The sequence below is a fragment of the Rhinolophus hipposideros genome, assembly GCF_964194185.1.
Source record: "Rhinolophus hipposideros genome assembly, chromosome: 8".
Classification (NCBI taxonomy): Eukaryota; Metazoa; Chordata; class Mammalia; order Chiroptera; family Rhinolophidae; genus Rhinolophus; species Rhinolophus hipposideros.
Window position 1 is genome coordinate 27,213,138 of NC_138054.1, and position 19,904 is coordinate 27,233,041.

General features: G+C 36.1%; 1 protein-coding gene across 9 annotated transcripts in view; it reads left to right on the top strand.

The window, feature by feature from the left end:
• Positions 1-497: 497 nt before the first annotated feature.
• ZNF644 (zinc finger protein 644) overlaps positions 498-19,904 on the top strand; it is a 103,192-nt gene continuing 83,785 nt past the window's right edge. For 3 of the 9 annotated variants that reach the window (XM_081055245.1, XM_081055246.1, XM_081055250.1), the window contains exons 1-2: positions 745-833; positions 1,624-2,229. The gene's annotated coding sequence lies outside the window, so the exon portion shown is untranslated. Of the gene's footprint in view, positions 834-1,003; positions 1,134-1,155; positions 1,217-1,623; positions 2,230-19,904 lie in introns of those variants that run through there. The other 6 variants (XM_081055247.1, XM_081055249.1, XM_081055252.1 and 3 more) reach the window with 5 other exon arrangements.

The window sequence follows — 19,904 nt, forward strand, 5'->3', positions numbered from 1 at the left end:
CTCGTTAAAAGAAAGCTTTCCAGAACTCTCTTGGGGCCTACTGATTCTTTGAAGGTTAACCCATGTCTCAGGTGCTTCTTCTTATATCGCTTTAATTTGGAGACTCATGCACATTCAGTAATGCAGAGAGAAAGTATCGTCACAGACTCAAATTGGACCAAACCCAGGGCACCTTGGAGGGGAGGCTGTTCCGCCAGTTGAGATGCCACATTTGATGCTTTGCCCGGCCAGCAAGCATCTCCCAATAATTGGTCCCCTTCAGATCCAAAAACCTTCCCCTGCCATTACTCTACAGTCGTAACTGGCAACTTGAGTTCTTTAGCTGTGTTCCTCAACAGTAGGAAAAGAAAAGGAATCTTGGCACGCTGGTGATTGTGGAAATCAAATATGGGCCTGTTCCACCTTAAAGAGCCTAGGCTTGCCTAAGTGTTTGGGTCTTGCAGAGTTTGGGCACCACCATATTTGGAGCGTGCCTACTTTGGGGCGGGAACCTCCTTGAGAGTGATTAGGTCAGCGCTGGGGGAGGTGACCTTGTTTGGTTTCTGGCACCCGACAACAGAGGTGCACTGTTTCTGCTCCCCGGTTTGTCTAATTGGCCCAGCAGCTCCACCAGCGCGAAGCCGCCCTAGAGCCCTTCACTGGCCACCCCCGCGGCCCGCAGCTCGGTAGAGGCGGGAAAGCAGCGCGCCTGCGCCGTGGGAACCGGGGCCGGCGGCGAAAAGCGGGGAGCGGAGGGGGGCCGCCGGAGCCGAGTAGCGTACAGTGCAGCGTGTGACGCGGGGACGCCGCGCGCTCCCAACGTCGCCCCGGTTTGACGCACACGGCACCAAACTGTGAGTTTCAGGGGTTATTTGGTCGGATTCGCCGGGACCCGAGTGGGTTTCGGGACTCTGGGCTGTGGCGGCGGGGGACTGGGGGTGGCGGAAGAAGTTGGGGGACCCGGCCTTCGGCGCTTGGGCCCGGGGAGCTACGCCCTAGGCTGGGTCCCAACCATCCAAAAGGACGCATTTTGCCGCACAGGCTAAGATGGCGGCGGCGGCCGAGGAGGCGGAGTTGGTGCTATACAAGGAGCCCGGGCCCCGGGTTCGGGGAGGTGGCGGCCGCGGCGGCCGCGGGGGGCGGCGGAACCTGAGGTGAGCGGCGGCCGCCGCCGCTGGGCGGGACTCGGCGGAGGCGGCAGGGGGAGGACCTTTCCACGGCGGCGTCGGAGGACCCGGTAGCGGACACAAAGGGGCTGAGCTGGGCACTAGACTTGGGGGTTTTGTTTAGTCACATGAAGACGAGCAGCCAGTGAGCGGTAGGGGGAAGGGGCCCAGACCTGGCGGCTTGGGGAGCCTGGCGGTCGCCATTGCAGTGCACTGAGTAACGGGGCGGTCCGGGAGCAGTCACCAAGCCCTCTCTTGGTGGCTGCTCCGGCTTGGCCAGAAGCGCCAGCTCCAGCGTTAACTGTACACATCCCTCCCCTGACATGGGACCAGGACCGCATAGCCCTCCCCTCCCCCAGTTCTGCAAGAGCGTATGCCGCTAGGTGCCCGGGAAGTAGCAGCAAGAGGTAAATCGCTCAGAGTGTTGGGGTTGCCAGGGACTTGGTGGGTGTCCAGCTAAAGCTTTTTGCTTCTCCAGGTCTGATTCCCTGGCCTTTGTGTCCCTGGGAGCTTAATCTCTGCCAGAGGAAAGCAGGTGTGCTCCACTTCTCCCGTGAACCTGAAGATGAGTTGTCCCAGACCCTTCTCAGTGATTGGAAACTTAGGTGGTGGAGCTAAAGGTTTCTTGTTACGAGACTTCCGCAGACGACCCTCGTGTTGGGATCCATCCATGGTTTAGCAACATTAGTGGAAAACTTTTCTTGAACTGTTTTAAGTAATACCTGACGTGAATTTAGTTGTTATAGAACGTTTATGTTTAGACTTCACATTTTGTGTGGTCATTAACAAGTACTCAACAAGGGATTAAATTCAATGGGGGGCCTGAATGATGGTCCTGTTTTGTATACAAATTAAATAATTTCGACAGACATACCAAAACACCATCATCGATTCTGGCCAGTCCTGACTAATGCCAGGCTTGTTGCATCCGGATGATAGATTTAACTTTGTTTTACTAGTATGTTGCCTCTCTGCAGTAGTTTGGTTACATTTTTTTGGTCCTGCAAGAAGTAAAGCATTTCAAAAATAGACAACTCGAGTTGCTCAAAGAGAGGAAACCGGCTGTTTGCCTTCAGTGTCATGTGTAAGTATCCAGGGAACTTGATGGCAGCAATATTGCATTGGTAGGTTTGGAAAGAAAAAAAATAGTTTTTATGAAGAAGTTATAATTTAGACATTTTAATAGGTGTAACATGAAGTTTTGACTAATATTAATGCCATGGCATATATCTATTGCTGTTAAAATTATGGCAGTGTAAATGTTAGAATTTCTAACAAAGTTATACTGCGCTGAATGGCTGCATTATGCTTTGTATATTGGTATTAACTAATTTTTGAAGTACAAAGTTTGGAAACAACTCATGTTTTGACCACGTCACATTAACAGAATTATTCAAGTGACTGAAAGAATACTTAAACACATTTCGATCACTAACTTTAGATCTCTGTTCAAATTTCAAGTTGAACTTTTCAACTTTATTTAAAATTTTCATTTTCCTTTTTTTTCCCCCTCCAGATTTCCCCGCTTTTAGCTTTTCTCCTAACAAGAGAACAATCTTCTTGTATTAACGGATAGGTGGTAATAACATTGGCAAAATGTATTACTGAATTACACAGTTTTAGAGTGGAAGGAATCTCAAACAACTAGTCTTACTCTCTTATGCTATGTTGAAGGTCAGAGATGATTAAGTTAGTGGCATAATGGAAAATTATCTCTCAACTTCTACCCCATTGCTGTTTTCATTGGTTATGTTGCTGGCATGAGAAGGTGACTGTAACTAATAATGGTTAAAAAGTAAAAAGTGTGTTTGAGAATACTTGTTAGTTAGGTGCTGTTTATTAGAACTGGCAAGTTAAAGACATTCAACATGATATGGTAACTTAGTTTTTAAAGTACTTTCAGTGAAACAAATTCAGATTAAAAAATAACACATTTCAGAGCAATGTTGCTTTTGAATTTGGGGGTTTTCAAAAAGCAGTCTTTTTTTTTTTAACTTTTATTTATTTTAAGTGTGTTTTTCCAGGACCCATCAGTTCCAAGTCAAGTAGTTGTTTCAATCTAGTGGAGGGTGCAGCTCACAGTGGCCCATGCGGGGATCGAACCGGAGGCAACCTTGTTGTTAAGAGCACCGTGCTCTAACCAACTGAGCTAACCGGCTGCCCCTCAAAACGCAATCTTGACCCAGATTAAAAAAAAAAAAAGGTAGCTTGATAAACTTCTTGGAAAGTTTGAAATAACTGCCATTATTACCAGTTATTACGTAAGAAATGAGATAGATGCTGAAAACAATGATGCTAGTGCCTTTCATTTTGTAATTGTGTTTTAGTTGGGTAAGTTAACATGCCTCTTAACACTGGCTCTAGTTAGAAACAAAGTAAGACTAACTACTGCTACTGAGTAGTAGTTCTGTAAAATCTATTAGAAAATTCAACAAGTAGTAAAGTCATCTATAGTGGGACACCATAGTTATCTTGAACTTTTTTGGATATCAAATTTAACAAAAATGGTTAAGTTGTATGGAGGTTTTAAAGCTTTTATTTAAGGTGCATTTAAATTATTGCCTTTTCTAAGAAAGTTATTTTTAAATTTTTAGCACTATGTAAGTGGATTTAATTACACGCTAGTCTTGTGATAATTAGAATTACTCCCAGAATATTTGCAATTATAAAGTGAATCTGTCTCTGCAAACCTTAAAAATTTTGCAGGTTTAATTTGTCATTCAAGTTATAAGGGGGAGAGTTTTGGTTGTGGTTGAATTGACATTGTTTTGGATAGCAGGAGAAGAAAAGAAAGACTGAAGGACAGTCACTAGAAGTGATTGGGATACCTGTACTTGAGAGAAATTGGTTGTCAGAAAAGATCAGGTTCACCTTTCTCTCATCCCAAACATACTGTTAGAGTTTTGAGTTACTTATTTAGACTCTTTCTCAGGTTGTGATTCCAAAGGAAAAGAGTGGACCTTATTCTTGTAGGAATGTTTTTCTCATGACTGCTTTGCAGGCAGATCTTAAGGCAGCTGTAGTTTGCACTGAATGCAGAAATTGGTATGTTGAATTACTCAGTCCTAATTTTATAGAACATTAATTTTAGGAATCCTTTTAAAAAAAGTGTTCTTAATTTTTAAAAACATTGATTGCCCTATAAAATTAAAAAAAAAAACCATGAGAATAAAAGATCGCTACTGCAATATTTTGAATATTCAAATGAGCTTTTTTTTACATTTATTTATTAATCCCTCTGGTATAGAGAATGTTTGTTTTGTAAATATTAAACAAACTTAATGAGATGTAGCACTGATTGAAGCAATTCTAGAAGTAGTGTCTTTTAATTTAGGTTTATTAGAGGGAAATAGCTGCTTTTAATAGTGTAAGCCATTTACACCACTGAATTTTGAGAGAATTGAGAATAATCAAACAAATTCTAGCACTAGCTCACCCTGCTGGTTGGCTAAAGTATCTCTCTTCTTTCCCCTCTTAAAAAAAAAACAACAAACAAAAACATAAAGATCATTTGAGACCTAGATGATAAAACACCAAATTCAATTGATAGTTTCTCTTCAGGGAGGTGGAGTCTCTATGAAAAAAGTTTTCTCATATCATATCTAGGGCCTCAGTTGCTCTCCTGTTAAATTTAATTTTTTCTTAGATCTGCCAAAGTTGAAAGATGGAGTCACTATTCTCTTTGAATTTACTGGGAACTCTTAATGTGATTATGGGGAGTTGGTATGTTTTTGTTCTTTTAAATTGAAGACATCCTTTGACAATTGAGAGATTGTAGCAAGAAAAAACAGAAGTTCTGTGAGATAACTTCCCAGGAGGAGAAAAGCAGAGGATTTCAAAAGGGAGAGAAGGAGGATAATGTCAGGGCAGAAGCAGCAGCAGTGCACACTTCTCTTGAATGGGGAAAGGTGAGACTGGATTATGGTTAGTGTTTCTAAGAGATTTCTTTTACTCTCCCTCTACTTACTAATCATTGTTCCACTGCGTCTACAAGCTGTAGCCTTGCCATTCATTTGGAATTCTGGGAACTGTGATCTTGTGAATAACTTTGTGAAAAGTATAGATGTGATTTGTTCCTTGAAATTTAAGGAGCAAATTAGTTAGTCTAGATTGTGGTGCAATTGAAGTTGGTTAGAGTGATAAACAAAGATTTTAGGTTATTAAGCGTTTTACTGTGTATGTCATTCATTGAAGTTGCAAATACAGCTGTTAAGACTTTTTGTTCAAAATCCAGAAATGTAAATGTTATAAGCCAAACTTATCATTTAAAACAAAACAAAAAACAAATGTTAGGATTAATTTATAGTTTACAAAACATTTATCTGTATTTTATCAATTATTGATCAAATTTTTAAAAGATTAACATTTTTATCCTTTCATGGTGTGTATCCTTTTATTCAAAAGCATATCTTTTTCATCAGTTTCTTGAGGAAGATGTTAAATATAACTAGTACTTTCAAAACACCATTTATTGGGGAGGGGGTGATTCCCAGTTGTTGAATGGTTTGTGAAAGTAGATAAAAACCTTGTCAAAGTTGGAATAATTGCCTGTTGCTCGCTATCGACTTACTGAATATTATGTACACACACAAACATATGTAAGTGTGTATATACACAGAAAATCATAGTTGCATTTCTAATTATGTACATATAAATAAAGAGGCAGGATGAGATAAGATTTGAAAGTGTAAGCCTTGAAGTACAACTGGTGGGGTTAAAATCTAGCTGTGTGAGCAGTAGGTAAGTGGATTTAACAATAATACTGTATTACTAGCTTTCTGATATACAGCAAATGCTGATTAAATGTTATCTTTTATAATAATAGTAATTGCCATTTTTAATTATTTTTTGAAATTTTCACATGTGAGTGATTTGGATTAGTATACTTTTGCCAGTGTTTCATTTTTAGATCCCTATCTACAAAGCGAATGCTGTTGTAAAGGAAATCAGAGGTAGGCATCACACTGTGCCTTATACAGGTTTAACAGTTCAGTATTTCAGGAACACATTTCCCTTTTATGACTGTCAGCTGATGAATAAATGCACTTGGGAATGGGTACATTTTAGTGAGGTTATTTCTCAGCCAGTGTATTGATTTTTTCTTTTTTTTTTTTTTTTGGTTACAACACCCTGAATTTCTTCCCTCTAAATCTTTGATCATGACGATGGTGGTGATCATTAGCAGAGAGAAGAGGGTGTGTGACTGTGTGTATTTGTATGTAATGTACATGTAAACCCCAGATGAGAGTGAGGAGTGACTTCAACAGTAGCTAGATTTTGGAGAGGCATGTTATCTTTCCATTGCTTAATTTTCTCAGACAGCATTTCCTTTTACCATTTTCCTCTCCACACTTTGTTTTGTATATGTCTGTGCTGGTATGGCCTTAAACTTATTTCCCCCTTTAATTTTTCTTCTGTCTACCTCCCCTACGACCAATACAAATTTTAAGTTAAAAAAAAATTATAAAAGGCAGCTAGTAAAAGTAATCTTAAGTTCACTTGAGGGGTGTGAGTATGCATTACTAGAAGTTTAATTGTGCTTAAAAAATATTTTTAGCAGTTTGAAAAATGAAGGGGGGAATTCACCCATAATCTTAACAACCACTAAAATATGTATATGTATATATTATATATATATATAATATATACATAATCATCAGTGTTAAAGGAAAGGGAGATGAGACTGATACGTTTTTTTAAATAATACTGTGATGTATATATTTCCATTTTACATGCAAGACAACAGACTTGGGTCAGAAAGTTAGTAAATACTAGAGCAGCCAAGTTTAAATCTAGGCCTATCTTGATTTTACAGATTAGTCTTTCTATTCTGCCTTCATGTCCTTTCTATATATTTGTCCTTTAACCTAATTATATAATTTGTAAGTTTTATGTCCTACTTATAAAACTTAACATTGTAAAAGCATTTTTTTGCCTACCCTTATTTCAAATGGTATCTTATTGCCCACATTGTTTATTCATACCACCATATAAAGGCTCTTTGTCTTGGCTGTTGGACATTGGTGCAATGATATTGGTCAAAATGGAAGCTGCCTTTTTCTTTACTGAGTGACTAAGAAGAAAACTAGCTTAATCAGAAATAATATTCTCTGGGATTAGAAATGCTGCTGGTTTAATAATAACTATCCTTTCTGGGAGACATTTAACTCAAAATTGGCTATATGTAAAAATGTAGATGACATTTTCAATTTATAGCTGTATGAGAACTGAACTTTTCTTAAATTTTTACACTTCAATGCTTTAAGCTTCTTTGTTGAACTTTTTTTTCTTTTTTTTTTTTGCTTTGTTGAACTTTTTAAAAAGGATATTAAAAATAGGCACTTAATAGTTTAGTTACTATTAATAATTCCTAATGTAGTAATCCTTAATTTATGGTGGGGAAAAAACTTAGTATTGAATTTTTACACTTATTTTTACATTTATATTAAAAGATAGTTTGTGGGGCATTTATAAATAGATTGTATAGGTTAGCATTACCCAATAGAGGTATGCTAAACGACAAATGTGATTTAAAATTTTCTATAGCCATGTTAAAAAAGAAAAAGAAATAGGTAGAATTAAGTCTATTAATGCATTATATTTAATTCAGTATATCCAGAACATAATTTCAGTATGTACACATGATTGAGATATTTTGCATTCTTTTGTTTTCCACACTAAGCCTTCAGCATCCAATGTGTGTATTGTACTTGCGGCACGTCTCAGTTCAGACTAGCTGACTTCAAGTGCTCAAAAGCCACATATACTGTATTCAGCAGTACAGGTACAGATAGTAAGTTCTGTACAAGTATGAAGAAAGGATAAAGTAGAAATTGAACCGAGCCTTAAAGGATAGCTGAGAAAAGAGTGTTGTGGCGAAGAACATTCCTGCAAAATGATGGGAATTAAAATGGGAGCTATAACTTGAAACCAGATAACAGACTGGCTTGAACCCAGTTTAGGGAATTTGGTTTCTCTGGTGTGTGGGTGTGTGTGTGTGTGATATTCTATGTTGGAAGGTGCCTAATCCATGTATACAAGCACTTGAATGAATATTGAATTAATGTTTAAGTGAATTAATATGAGGCAAAATAAAAAAATTCTGGAAGAATACTAAAAAACTTTGTGAATCTTCTAAAAAGAAAGAGTTGCATTTAGGGAATATTTGTATTCTGTGATTAGCTATATGATGGAGATGATCAAAAATGAGAGACTTTTGGGTTTGACCATTGATGACTTTTTAAAATGTTTTACTTAGATATAACTTCCAGAAAAGTGCTCATATGATGAGTACGACTCAAAGAAATTTTACATATAAGTATACCCAGGTAACTTTTCCCCTAATCAAGATATATAACATTTTCTGCACTGAAAAAGGTACCTTATGTCCCCTCTTATTCATTCCCCCTTACCAGAATTACCACTATTCTGACCTCTTACCACCATAAGTAAGTTTGGCTTATTTTTGAACTTGCTTATGGCATATTTGTCTTCCTTTCTTAGGGTAGTGAGAATTGATTCTAACCTCTTTTCTATTCTTGTTTGGCATTGTGTGAATTTGGAGGTTTTTTCCAGTGTATTTATATCACTATCAGAGAGATGTTTCATAGTTTCATTAATAGTAACCCTTTAGAGGTTTGTTTTATCATTAGAAAATTTGTTTAGAATGTAGAAATTTGAATTGCTTCTACAGATAACATTAATTGTCTGGCTTTCTTTCATTATAGTATTCTCTAGGCATATAGCCAAGAAGTAGGTAGAGGTCTTGGATTGCCTCCTTATATAGATGCCTTTTGGAACCTCTTTAATAGTAGCTTCTAGGCATTATGTAAGTTAACTTTCAGGCATTTCAGGTTACTTAATAAGGTATTTGAGTATTTCTGGTTCTGATTGTAAGGGTAGAAATAAATTGGTGTACTTATGCTTACAGGTAAGTATTCACTCTCAACCAGAAAGATTTTGACATTTATGAGTAAGGAACTAGAATGTTACTTTCTGGACAGTTACACAAAAGTTTGGTTAAAAATCCATGAAGGGAACTTTATACACTGACAAGTGAAATGGAATTACTGATCATGATTTTTACTTCTACTGCTTGAATCAGTTTTATTTTTCAAGTGAAATTAATGGTTACGGCATTGTTTTTCATAAATACTGAGCAGCAGAAGCCTCATGGTAGTGTGATAATTGGTGCTTTTGGGATAAGGATTTTTTTGGAAATATTATAATAAAGTTGTAAAAAGTATATAGCAATGAAAATATGTATCTTCATGTTCTAGTATGCCTAGTTTTGAGGAAAGATGTTTTATAAATTGTGCAGAAATGAACATGAAAATACTTTATCATTGTTTGGATTATGAATGCTTTTGAGCTTAAGAATGAAAATAAAGAAGTGGTGAAGTTTTATTTTTTGGACTATGTAATAAGTTTGCTTTATATACTCTTGCTCCAGGAATTTTAATAGTTATCTTGAAGAAATAAAACCTCATCTGTCAACTTTTCTTATAGGTTTTGTATTTGTCAACTATAGAAGGTTAAAAGCAAAATTGGTTAGACATTGAAAAAGTATGTTTGTTATCTACAAAATATTAAGACTTTATATAATAACCTTTTGGGCTCAGTTTCAAAAACCAATTAGAATGTTATTAACAGCCTAAGAGCTGACTTCAATGTGTAAAAAATACACTTACGGGGAAGGTTTAATTGTTTTCACAAAAAAATTAATATTATATTTGAATTTAGTTTTGGGAGATTTGATTTTTTTGTATTCAGAGAAACCTTGTTTATGTGTTTATATCTTATCTTATCTTCGCTTGTCTTAATTGAGTTAGTTATTATACAAAATTCACTTAGTACCTCACAAGGGGTAAGAATGCGGATATACACAGCAAATGATACGGTTACTGCTCCAAAGATCTCATGGATCTAAGACAAATCTAAGACACTACTGAAGAACACTCAATAATGAAACATTTGAATTGAAACTGAGCTGACATAACATGAATGGCATATAGTAAGACTGGATTAATTAATAAAGCTTCTTGGCACAAAATTTTTATTTAGATTTTGAAAAAGTGATATATATAGATTGGTGGAGAGGAAAGGGAATATTAACTAGGGGGGAAAGCATGTTAAACACAGAGATGGGAATTGTGGAGTGCAAGCATTTTCCTTGCTTATTCTATTTTAAGTGAATTAAATGAAAAAGTAAAGTTGGTAAGATTATGTGCTGAGTTGAAGGAACCTAAAGAAATTTGAATTAGACACCAGAAAATAAGGAGTACTGAAGGCCATTGAACAGAAATACATAAAGAAAAATGAGAAAGATTAGCAACCAGAAACAACATGATTGGAGAAGAGATTGAAGTGAGAAAGGCCAGTTAGAGGTTATTACTGCAGGGATCGGTCGAGTATATACAACGGAGCAAAAAAATGTATATATGTTTTAAGAAAGGAAAAAACTGTGTTAAAATTGTGATACTCAATATATACCAGTAACAAAAGATGAATACAAGTCGTGTATACATTTTTTTGGCACCCCACTATACAAGAGAAAGGGAGGGGCCGCGGTAGTTTTAAAATAAAGTGAAATACTTCCTCCCAAGTTTGTAGTACAAAGTTAAAATAAGAATGGAACAATTTCTTTTTCATCTTCCAATATTAAAAATAAATTTACCTGGACAGTTTGTAAGTAGATTATTAACACTAATTGAGGTCCATCTGCCTTATTCTATAAAAAAAAACTGATGAGATTTTTAAAGTTTCATTTGAAAACTTAAAACCCAAGAAAGTTATGCTATAGTGGTATTTTCTGAATTGCTGGTACTGTGAACTAAAAAAAAAAAAAAAAAAAAGAAAGAAAATTGAGATGAATGGTAAGAGGAACTTGTAATTGCAATGCCGTACTTTGAGTTATAATAGTACATTTTAGCCATGGTTTAAGAGATATTCTAATTGGTATAAGAGTTCGTGGAAAAACAAGAGAGAATAAAAATTAACCATTGGACTACCAATGTTTAAAATTTATTTTAAAATAGATACTTGTTTTAAAATTTAGGAACAGTTGAAAACACACTGCTTTTATAGGGGGAAAAATCCCTAATATATAGTTCCTTTGGGGCAGTAGTAGTTTTTGACATTTATGATGTAAGGTACTTGTTTTTAACAGGAGTTTTTAAGAGTTCTTGAATGTATACTAGTATGTCTTATAATGAGTAAGGTAATTATTAAAACAGAATTAGGAAAATGTGAAAAAGTTATAGAATATAAAGAATCTTTTCTGCCTTGTTTAAAGTTAGTAAATAGGACAGAATTTGGGAGTAAATAGAATCTTAGAGTTTTAAGATAGAATGTTAGTCTTATTATGACAAACTTACATTTTAACGATTCTCACAGTTATAGGTTTAACTTTAGTTAGTAAAGAAGTTAGTGAGGTTTTTGACAACATAGTAAAATAATGAGGTACATTCGACTCCATCCAAATTACCTGTTGAAGCATATCAGCTAAAGCAAAAGAGAATAGATTATCCCCTAATATCACTGGGAAAATAGATTTCATCCACACCTCTGAAATTGGGGGTTTCTGTATAGATAGTATGGATGAAGAGGGATGATAGCAGGACTATTTACTGTTTCCCTGATTATCCTATAAACTAGTGGTATGGTAATAGGAAGCTTGTCTGGAAAATCCTGCCCTGAACTTCTTAAGTAGTTCCCTGTGTATACCTAGTTTTGCAGACTTCTTGGTAATAGACCCCTCTGCACCTGTGTATGCTGCCTTGGATCTCTGCAAGCTGAAAAGCCATTAAAAAAATCACGACATGCATGAGGAGAGCGAGCAGTTTGAAAGGGATGGGGACTAGGAAACCAAACTGACTATTTCATATACATTGATGCTACTGAAACAGTTCGTATGGTCATGCAAAAAAAGAGGTGGAGAAGATAGAGATAACTTTCAGTGGCTGTGGTGTAACCAAAAATGTTGTGCTATGTCAGTGAATGTCTTAATGGTAGCAGTGCCATAAACAGTAATACACTCCCGGTTCATCGTATTTTCCAAGCCCCATTCACTGAGTTTCTTGTCAAGTTTGATTACCTAATACTTTTCCATCAGCTTTTTCTTAATTTAACTGGAATTGATTGTCCCTCATCCCCTTTTCAAACTGGTTTAAAAATTCTTGTGCGGTTTTATGAGTTTTTATCTAAGTCAAAATGCCACAAACGTTGAAAATAAAAGAATGTCAAAAATAATACTATTAAGTTTATTGACATCAGCAAAGGATAAAGCTTTTCTAGGCCAGAACTTTTAAGTGAAAAATAATTTTTTAAATTAATAATTAGTACTACTAAACAGTATCCAGCTTGGATTTTTGTGTGATAAACTGATAGTACTGAAACATAGGAAATAGTTTTTTTCTTTTTTTAGAGAAATTGATAATACCTGTCATTTTAGGAGACTATAATTCACCTCTTAGAATTTAATCAAGTAAACAAAAATTAAGTCTGTAAAGATCTGAATAGCAATATGCTTTGTTTAATAGATGTATGTCAAACTTTGTTTTCAATAGAGAATTCACGTTTCTTTTAAATTCCTGTGAATTTTTTGAAATTGTGCTTTGGGATTCTTAAAGGATTTGAAATTTTAAATAAGAGAAATCGTATAGACCAGTTTTGTTTGGTCTACACTATAATAAAACTAGTTAAGCCAAAGTGGTTGTAACTACTTGGAAGATTAAAAAACTCTGTTCTATTGGAACTCGAGCTTAAATTTCATATTACAGGAGTACCTCAGTTTTTGAACGTAATTCATTCCGAAGACTATTCAAGTTCTGAAACGTTTGAAACAGCCGACAAGTAGGCTTCAGAATCTTGCACTCAGCGGAAGCTGTGTGACATGTTTGATTTCCTAGGCATGTTCAAAACCCGAAGCATTTACTTCCAGGTTTACGGCATTCGTAAACCGAAATGTTCATCAGTAGAGATGTTCGAAACCGAGGTACTACTGTGTTCAGAAATGAACAACAGTAAGGACCTAACACATCAAAAGTGATGAAATGAATATTCATTTAAACATGGTAGATTGTCACCATTTATTTGCTATTAAATCCCTACCAAAATAAATGATCTTTTTAAAAAAACAAAGGCATGGGTGTCTAGGACAAAGAAAACTGGAAAGTTGATCACAAGTAAAATTTTAGAAGCTGGAAAGCAACAAGTGGTAACTAACATTGTAGATGCGAGAAAACTGAATTTTCCCGTTAGTGGGGAAGGCCTAGAATTGGTGATATGTAGTAGCGGTGGGATGCTTCAGATATTGGGGGCTGCAGGTACCTTGAAAGAATTGTCTAAAATTCTGTAACAAGTAAGCCACACATAGTGCCAGGAATGGGACTGGGGTCTCTTACCTTCAAGTTTCTTTTTTGATATTCAAAGGGAGTATGTCTGTTCTTGAGAACACCAGGCACAGCTCAAGTTAAGGGTGTCAGCCTGTTTTCCCCTCCTAGTGCTGAGAATACTGGATATCAGGTTTCTAATCTCAGAATACAAAATGGGAAAATTCATTTTGTTATAGCAAACTGATCATCAGGAAAAAAGATCAAATGATAATGGATTGGGGTCCACCAGGGAAATGGCGCAGACTGTGACTCCTATTAACAAAAATTCTTGGCAACTTTTAAGTGTTTCATTTTAAAACATGAGATTGAGGCTCATTAAACATTTGAGGATAACCCCTATATGAAAGAGAACAAGGAAATACTTAGGTTGGTGTAAAAGTAATTGCAGTTTAAAGGGTTAAAAAGTTGCAAAAACCGCAATTACTTTTGCACCAATCTAATAGAAACAGTTCAAGAAGATAAAAAAGTTATTGGTGTCTTTGGAAGTAAAGGGGTAGCTATATCTTTGAAACACGAAAGGATGCTATAAAAAACGGTCTTCAGAAAACAGCTCTTAGGCATTTAGAATATGAAATAGGATTAGAACATAGAATACGAAATAGTAGAGTTAGAAATTTAGAATATTAAATTTTTGGTAGAAGGTTGGGAGATAAAATTGAGGAAATCTTCCACAAAGCAGGAGAAAAATATACAAAGTAGGAGAAAATAAAGTTAGGATCATACTTAGTGCAATGTGTGAAAAATAAAAATTACAGAATGGGAGAAAATGGATGAAGGAAATTATTTAAGAATAATTTATTTAAGAATAAAACAAAAACTTGAGTTTCCACATTAAAAGGGCTCACAGAATGCTCAGCATGTTGGTTAACAAAACAACAACACATCAAAGTACATTATGGTGAAATTTCAAACATCAGAAATAAAGGGAAGATCCTAAAAGCCTTTGGGTATGGAGCATACAAAGGATTAAGAATCACTAACATTGGAAAGTAATCGATAATGGAATGATGTCTTCAAAACGCTGAAGGAAAGTTGTTTCCAAACTAATTCTATACCTTACTGTGAAGTGTGGGAGTAGGCTAAAATTTTGAAACCTAACAGGTAAGAATATTATATATCTCAGGAAGCTACTAGAGGACATGGGTTCCATCAAAAATGATGAGGTAAATAGAAAAGATTTAGGATCCCATACAGGAGAGCAGTGAAGAGAATAGGATGATGGTGAAGGGAGATCTAAAGAGAGTGCTGTGCAAACAGGCCTGAAGAATAATCAGTTCAGATTGGACGGCAGGGCAAAGGGGTCTAGATGGTATAGCGGTGCGCGCGTGCAGTGGGGTTTCCGTGACTATTCATAAGAGATATTTGTAGTTTTCCTATGATGTTTTTGTTTGGTTTTAGTATGAAGGTAATAATGGCCTTGTAAAATGAGGTGGTGGTCCCTCCTTTTTGGGGGGATAGGGGAAGGGTTTGAAAAGGATTGGTGTCAAGTCTTTAAAACGGTTAAAGGTAGATTTCACCAGAGAAGCCATTCTGTCCTGGGCTTCCTTCTGGGAACTTTTTCATTGCTCCCTCAATCTCTTTGCTTGTGATAGGCATATTCAAAATTTCTGGGTTTTGATCAGTTTTAGTAGTTTGTTTTTTTCTAGGAATTTTTCCATTTTATCTAAGTCATTTAACTTGTTGCCATCTAGTTGTTCCTATTGTTCCCTTATAATCCTTTTTATTTCTTATAACATCAGTAGTAATGATCCCCTTTTCATTCCTGATTGTAATAATTTGTCTTTTTTCATGGTCAGCCTTGCTGAAGGTTTGTCAATTTTCTTGGCTATTTTCAAAGACCCAGCTTTTGGTTTCATTGATTTTTCGCTATTATTTTTAAAGTTCTGTTTTGCTTATTTCTGCTGTGATCCTTATTATGTCTTTCCTCTGTTTTGGGTTTAGTTTGCCCTTTTTCTGGTTTCTTAAAATAGATTTGAGTTTTTTTTTAAAATGTGAGCATATATAGTTATAAATTTACCTTTAAACACTGCTTGCACTTCATCCCATAAGTTTTGATGTATTATGTTTTTGTTTTTATCTCAATATATTTTATAATTTCCCATGTGATTTTTTTTTTCTTTGGCCTATTGGTTATTTAGGAGTTTGTTACATAATTTCCACATACTGGTTAATTTTCCAGATTTCCTTCTTATTTATTTCTAGGTTCATTCCATTGTGTTCGGAGAACATAGTTTGTATGATTTCATTTTTCTTAAATTTATTGAGACTTGTTTTGTGTCCTAACAGATCGTCTATACAGGAGAATGCACTTGAGAAGAAAGTGTAGTCTGCTCTTGTTGCGGGGAGTGTGTTATATAGGTGTCTGTTAAGTTAAATGTACAATGTTCAAGTCTTCCTTGTTGGTCTTCTGTCTGGTGCTACCCATTATTGAAAGCGAGATATATAAGTCTATTTTTGTTTGTTTTGTGTTTCTTTCAATTCTGTAAGGTTTGCTTCATATATATTGTGTTTGTTGTTAGGGGTATATATGTTTATAATTGAATATAATTTTTGGTGGATTAACTTTTTTATTATAAAATTTTCTTTCTTGTCTCTAGTAACAACTTTTTTCTTAATGCTTATTGTGTCTGACAAGAGTATGGCCACTTGATTATTGGTTATTCTCTTTTGGTTATTCTAGTATAAGATTATATATATTTCTTTTGGTTTATATAGTATGTATCTTTTTCCATCCTTTTACTTTCAATTTATTCAAATATAAACTGTGTCTCTTGTAGACAGCATGTAGTTGGGTTTTGTTTTTTTACCCATTCTGCCAGTCTTTGCTTTTTGATTGAAATGCCCAGTTAATTTGCATTTAATGTAATTACTGATAAGGTGGGATTTATGTCTGCCCTTTTGTTTGTTTTTAGTATGTCTTAAAATTTTTTCTCTTGTTTCTCTTTTCCTCTACTATTGTCTTTTGTGATGCTGAATAGATTATTTTCTACTACCGTTTAAATGCTTTGTTGATTTTTGCACTGTGTTTTTTCATTTCATAATGATTGCTCTGGGAATTACAATGAATAACTATTTCACTCTACTTTGGATTAATAGCAATTTAATTTCCATAATACACAAAAAGTTTGCTCTTTTATATCTTCATTGTTTCCTCTTTTTTGTCCTATTCTCATGAAAATTACATTTTTTTTATTGGGGAAGGGGAACAAGACTTTATTGGGGAACGGTGTACTTCCAGGACTTTTTTTTCCCCCAAGTCAAGTTGTTGTCCTTTCAGTCTTAGTTGTGGAGGGCGCAGCTCAGCTCCAGGTCTAGTTGCTGTTGTTAGTTGCATGGGGCACCAACCCACCATCCCTTGCGGGAGTCGAACAGGCAACCTTGTGGTTGGGAGGACTCGCTCCAACCAACTGAGCCATCCGGGAGCTCAGCGGCAGCTCAGCTCAAGGTGCCGTGTTCAGTCTTAGTTGCAGGGGGCACTGCCCATGATTCCTTGCGGGACTCGAGGAGTTGAACCGGCAACCTTGTGGTTGAGAGCCCACTGGCCCATGTGGGAATCGAACCTGCAGCCTTCGGAGTTAGGAGCATGGAGCTTCAACCACCTGAGCCACCGGGCCGGCCCAAAATTACGTCTTTATATATATTTTAAATCGGATTGTAAAAAAGTCACAAATTAAAAAAAAAATACTCTTTTTTATATTTGCCTACCTAATTGCCTTTACCCTGCTCTTTAATTTTTCAGGTGGATTTGAGTTACTATCTCGTGTTCTTTCATTTCAGTGTGAAGGACACCCTTTTGTATTTCTTATACATTAGGTCTGCTAGCAACCAGTTCTCTTATTTTTTGTTTATCTGTGAATGTCTTAATATCTCTCTTATTTTTGAGAAGTAGTTGTAGACTTTTGGTTGACAGTTTTAGTTTTTTCAGTACTTTGAATATATCTTCCCATTACTTTCTGGTCTTTATGGTTTCTGATGAGAAATTAACTGCTATTTTATTGAGGATCTCTACATGGGACAAGTTATTTATCTCTTGGCTTCTTTCAGGATTCTCTTTATTAGCAGTTTGGTTATGGTGTGTCTCAGTGTGGATCTCTTTGAGTTGATCCTATTTGTAATTTCTTGAGTTATTTTGGTGTTTAATGTTTTTCACTAAACTTGGGGAAATTTCAGTCATTATTTATTCAAATATTCTTCTGCCTATCTCCTCTCTCCTGGTAATGCCATTGTGTGTATGTTGATATGCTTAATGGTGTCCTTCAAGTATTTAGACTCTATTCCTTTTTTTTCTTTTTGTCTTTTCTTTCTGTTCTGAAAAGTAGGTAATCTCAATTGACCTTTCTTCAGATTCTCTGATTCTTTTGCCTGCTCAAATCTGATGCTGAAACCTTCTAGTGAATTTTTAATTTTAGTTATTGTGTTTTTCAACTCCAGAATTTTTATTTTGTTCTTTTTTATACTTTCTCTTTATTGATATTTTCTATTTGTAAGACATCCATATCATATTTTCCTTTAGTTTTTTTAGAAATGGATTTCCTTTAATTCTTTGAGCATGTTTAAATAGCTGATTGAAATTTTGTCTAGTGAGTTCAATGTGTGGGTTTCCTCAGGGGCGTTTTCTGTTGACAGTTCTGTGTGTGTGTATATATGTGTGTGTGTGTGTACGTGCACACACACATGTATGAGTCATACTTGTTTTTTTAAATATTTTGTTGAAAAACGTACATTTAAAATAATATGGCAGCTCTGATGAACAGGTATTCTCCCCTTCCCACTATTTATTGTTGTGTTTGTTCAGTGGTTTTTCTGAACTAATTTTATAAAATCTGTGTTGTTTTTATCATGTGTGGCCTCTGCAGTCTCTCTGCTCAATTAGCTTAGTGGTCAGCTAATGATTGGGCAGAGGTTTCCTTAAATGCTTGGGACCATTAAGACATTGGGACAGTCTTATTGAGAGCTTCTGTGTGTGTTCCGACATGGCAGCACTGAGCCGGGAAGTTTGTAACTTTGTCATACCCTTCACTTCCAGCTGGTGCAGAGCTTCCAGGTTAGCCAGAGGTAGGTGCGTAGGGCCTTCTCAGGCTTTTCCTGAGCATGTGCACAGCCATGGCCACGTGCAGAGCCCTTTGCACGCGTGTGGCCATCTAGACTCTCAGGAATATATTTGAACTTCTCTGAGTCCCCAGTTTTTCATTTTTAATTTCTTTGGTTAGCCTGTTGCTTGTCTCAGCTCTTATCCACTGCCTCAGCTACCATTTGAAACAATTGCCTCTGACTGTTTTTGACAAATACCTTTGGAGAAAAGACTGTTTTTTGCACTGGTTGAGCTCTGAGTCAGGTCAAATTAAGATAGCTTTGGGAGTGAGGTCTTCTAGGAAACTACTAGATGTGTCATATAATGACAGTCCTCTGGGAATGGGATAGTGAAAATGCTCCCACCCTCTTCTGCTCCCGTCAGGTAGCTACCAGGCTGGTGGTTTTCCTAGACTTGTGGAATATTGGCTTTCAAAACTATGGGGCTGGGATGGGTGGGTGGGAATAGGGCAGAATAAAATGTCACAGAGTTTGTTGGTTTTATGATTTAGCCATTTTTCTTGAATAAGCTCTACCAAGATTGCTGAAAGCCTTTGGTTACTCTCTAGAGTTTTGAAAATGTTGACTCTATTTTGCCAGTGTTCTTGTGGATTTTATGGAGGAGATTTTGAATGTCTTTTATTTTGATGTTTTTTGCTGACGTCTTTTGAGTTTTGAGAGTTTTTAGATTTTAGATACGAGTCTGTTGTTTGAAAACATTTTCTTCAAATCTGACACTTAAAAAAAATCCTCTTAACAGGTTTTTCACAGCGTAAAATATTTTCATTTGTGAAGTCTATTAAGTTTTTCCTGTTATGCACCATGCTTTTAGTGTTATTTCAAAGAATTTTTTCTAGCTCTAGATCCTCATGATTTTTCTCGATTACAAGATTAATAGTTTTTCATTTCACACTTAAGCCTATAGGCTGTTTTGAACTAATATAGGTATAATGTGTGAGATTCAGGTTGGTATGTTTTCCCCCTCTATACCCATTTGCTCCTACACCAGTTGTTGAAAAGACTTTTTTTCTCCATTGAATTGCTTTTGCATTTTTGTTAGAAAGTCAGCTAGCTATCCTCATGTGGAGTTGTGGTATAATTTGGGGAAATTACAGGAGGGATATTAAGAGTTAAGTTATTTTCTTATATAGGAGGCAATCAGATCCAAATGAACAGTCAGTATACCAGTATGACAGTACTGTGTAGAAATGGGGTGGGGTGGGAGGATTGGGAAAAAGGTGGTGGGTAGTGCTGCTTTTCATAACAAGCTTTATTTGATTTTAAAATATGCATT